This window comes from Bos indicus x Bos taurus, chromosome 19 (genome assembly GCF_003369695.1).
Source record: "Bos indicus x Bos taurus breed Angus x Brahman F1 hybrid chromosome 19, Bos_hybrid_MaternalHap_v2.0, whole genome shotgun sequence".
Classification (NCBI taxonomy): Eukaryota; Metazoa; Chordata; class Mammalia; order Artiodactyla; family Bovidae; genus Bos; species Bos indicus x Bos taurus.
In genome coordinates this window covers 44379027-44382499 of record NC_040094.1, presented here as the reverse complement: position 1 = coordinate 44382499, position 3473 = coordinate 44379027, and the positions used below count along the sequence as shown (strand labels likewise).

At 50.8% G+C, this 3473-nt stretch overlaps 1 non-coding gene across 1 annotated transcript; it reads left to right on the top strand.

Moving 5' to 3' along the window:
- The first annotated feature begins 3282 nt into the window (after positions 1-3282).
- Positions 3283-3473, top strand: LOC113878700. Its single transcript, XR_003507118.1, has one exon. It is a non-coding gene; the product is annotated as a U2 spliceosomal RNA (small nuclear RNA).

Sequence of the window (3473 nt, the reverse complement as noted above, 5' to 3'; positions counted from 1 at the left end):
CTTTTCAAGTTGTTTTTGTGGAGGTAAGATCAAATGTAAATGAACATTTTCTGAGCAGGAAATCTGATTTCAGTGACATTTCTTATGCTTTTCCTGAGGGCCTAGTAGCTGGTGCTGGGAAGGCAGAGGCGGGAGGACGCTGGAGGGCGGAGAAGGTTGTGAAGAGGCAGTTGCAGCAGGCTGTGGTCTCTTAGGAGACAGATCCACTCGGGGACAGATTCCAGCATCCATCTGCACAGGAGACTGGCACTTGGGGAGACCTTGACATCAAGAGGGGCCTTGGATGATCAGCCAGAAACAGTAGCCAGAGCCCCAAGAGGGTGGCAGTGCCATGGGAGCAACAGCCAATAGCTGCGAGGAGGGAGGAACAAGCCCACCAGAGAGAGACAGAGAGGAGAGTTGAAGGGAGAGAGCCAGGCTCACACTGTGCAGGGAACTCGCTGTCAGCCAGTTATCCGAGCTGATGGAATCTTTAGAGCTTTCACAACAGGGGACAATCCCCAGAGACCTTACATGTTTGGTTCAACTTTTTAAAAATGTATTTACTTTCTGGCTATTTCGGGTCTTAGTTGTGACACACAGGCTCCAGAGCACTCAGACTTAGTTGCCGCGATGCATGGGGGAATCTTAGTTCTGCACCAGGAATCAAACCGTGTCCCCTGTACTGGGAGGCACATACTTAACCACTGGACCACCGGGAAGTCCCTGATTCAGCGTCTTGAATTCAAGATTTCTGTCAAGTCACCCATGTTGTTTGGCCCACACAATGGGTGCATGCTCAAATTTGGGAGTTTGTCAGGATCATCTGGAGGACTTGATAAACACAGAGCTGGGGCCTCCTTTCAAAATTTCTGATTCAGAAATTTGAAGACTTTGTCAGACCCAGCCTAAGCACAGTATACATTGTCTCATTGGACCCTCATCCAGTCACTCAACACATATTCATCACAAATCAAGTATATTGAGAGCACTACCATAGGTGCTGAGAATAGACCAGCAAACAAAAGGTTTACGATCAAGGTGAAAGTACAGCACTGCTGCTGCTGCTGCTGCTAAGTCGCTCAGTTGTGTCCGACTCTGTGTGACCCCTGAGACGGCAGCCCACCAGGCTCCCCCGTCCCTGGGATTCTCCAGGCAAGAACACTGGAGTGGGTTGCCATTTCCTTCTCCAATGCATGAAAGTGAAAAGTGAAAGGGAAGTTGCTCAGTCGTGTCCGACTCTTAGCGACCCCATGGACTGCAGCTCACTAGACTTCTCCATCCATGGGATTTTCCAGGCAAGAGTACTGGAGTGGGGTGCCATTGCCTTCTCCGAAGTACAGCACTAATAACTGTATATTTGTGAATATACCTACATTCTATGTGTCTGTGTCCATATCTACACATGTATCTATGCCATGTGAGCATCATGGGTGTCAAAGCCACTTGGCAGCGAACAGAAATACAAGACCAGGGAGAGCGAGATGTGAAATGGGAAGGCTCAGGGTGAGTAGGTGTAGATAGTTTGCAAGACTTCAAATGGAATCATTTCTATTTTACAGGCAAGAAGTGACTTTCCCCAGGATATACTCATTAAGACATTCCGATGTGCTGCATTTCCTTGTGTAGCTTCACAAGTACCCTCATCAGAGAGGCATTCTTATCATCCCCAATTAAAATATCAGGACCCCAGTTTAAAAAACCTGAAGTCCCAGTGGTTAGCAGGATGCTTGAATACAAATCCTAACTTCTTTTCACATTAGGCAAGATGCTTAGCCTCTCAGCACTTCCATCGGTAACAGTGCTTTCAAGAAATATGTGAGGCACACATTTAACTGTTTTTGTAAAATTTGGCCACACTGTACGGCTTTTGGGATCCCAGTTCTCCAACCAAGGATGGAATGCAGTCTCCCACACTGAAAGCGCTCAGGCCTAACCACTGAACCACGAGGGAATTCCCCCCTGCAGGTAAATGCAAATATTCTTAGGCATATAAAAAAATAAAGAGAAGTGGGTTAAATTAAGTTTAATATATTCTTTAACTCAAGATATCTCAGAAAGTCTCCGGTCATCAGTGGTTAGAGCTCCATGTTTTCAGTGACAAGGCAGGGAGGGTTCCACCCCTCCTCAGTCAGGGTTCTTGCAAACCTTGGGGCACACTCCCCCCTCTCCCACCACACACAAAACAGATATCTAAAATATGTTTCAATATGTACCTAATACCAACATTACAGAGATATGTTACAATTTTTAATACTAAGTCTTTGAAATCCCCATGTGTTTTTTTCCACTTTCAATACCTCTGAATTGGGAGGAACCACCTGTCCAGGCTCCCTGGCTGCATGTGGCTAGTGGCTGTGACAGTTCAGATCAACAGAGTGTTTCCTCGACTGTTTGGGACGTTGTGACCCACCAGGCTCCTGCGTCCATGAGATTTCCTAGGCAAGAGTACCGGAGTGTGTTGCCATTTCCTTCTCCAGGGGATCTTTCAGACCCAGGAATCGAACCCATGTTTCCTGCCTTGCAGACGGATTCTTGACAATCTGAGCCACCAGCGAAGCCCACAGCTGGGGAGGGGCAGGGAAACGAGGGTCTAGGCGGAGGGAGCTTTCGGTAGGAGGCCTGGAAGCCCGGGATCTGTTTGGTTCGTAGAAGCACCGAAGGACAAGGGCGCTGCAGTTGGAGTGAACCCCTCCCGCGGCCCGGCCCCGCCCTCCTCATCCACACGCCCCCTCCCTTCCCCACTGTGGGCCATCCGCCTTCCTCCTGGCAGCGAAGCCCCCTCCACACACGCGACCCTACAAAGCCCCTCTCTCCGCAGGCGGAGGCCTGTGTAACACACTGCAGTCCGGGCGTTTCTAGCGAGTGAGTCTTGCGACCTTGTCTTCAGGAAAACTCTCGGCCAACAGCTCGTCGCACGGGTCCCTCTCGACGGCCACCCCGCACCCTCTCCGGTCGGGTCTCTCCTCTCCACTAGCACCAAGGAGGAGCTCCCCGCCGCCGCCCCGAGGCCGTCCCCAGGGCGCTGCGGTCCCGCCGGAGCCACGCCTTCTTGGCGACAAAGGGCGGGGCATGCAGATTCCAGACGGCTCTTCCGCCCGAGAACCACAAAGCCATGGCAGATGCGGGATTTCTCTTTTACAATGTGGAGAATCCAATTTCTGCCCGAGAGTCTGGTGTAGTGCCGCCATAGCACTGTCAACGAGGCAAAGGAAGGGAGACCTGGAGTGAGCGGGGACCCGGTCACACTGAGTGCAACGTGCACGACAGCAGGACGGTGACAGCGACGGGCGGTGCCACACTATCGCTTCTCGGCCTTTTGGCTAAGATCAAGTGTAGTATCTGTTCTTATCAGTTTAATATCTGATACGTCCTCTATCCGAGGACAATATATTAGATGGATTTTTGGAGCAGGGAGTTGGAGTAGGAGCTTGCTCCGTCCACTCCACGCATCGACCTGGTATTGCAGTATCTCCAGGAACGGTGCACCCCCT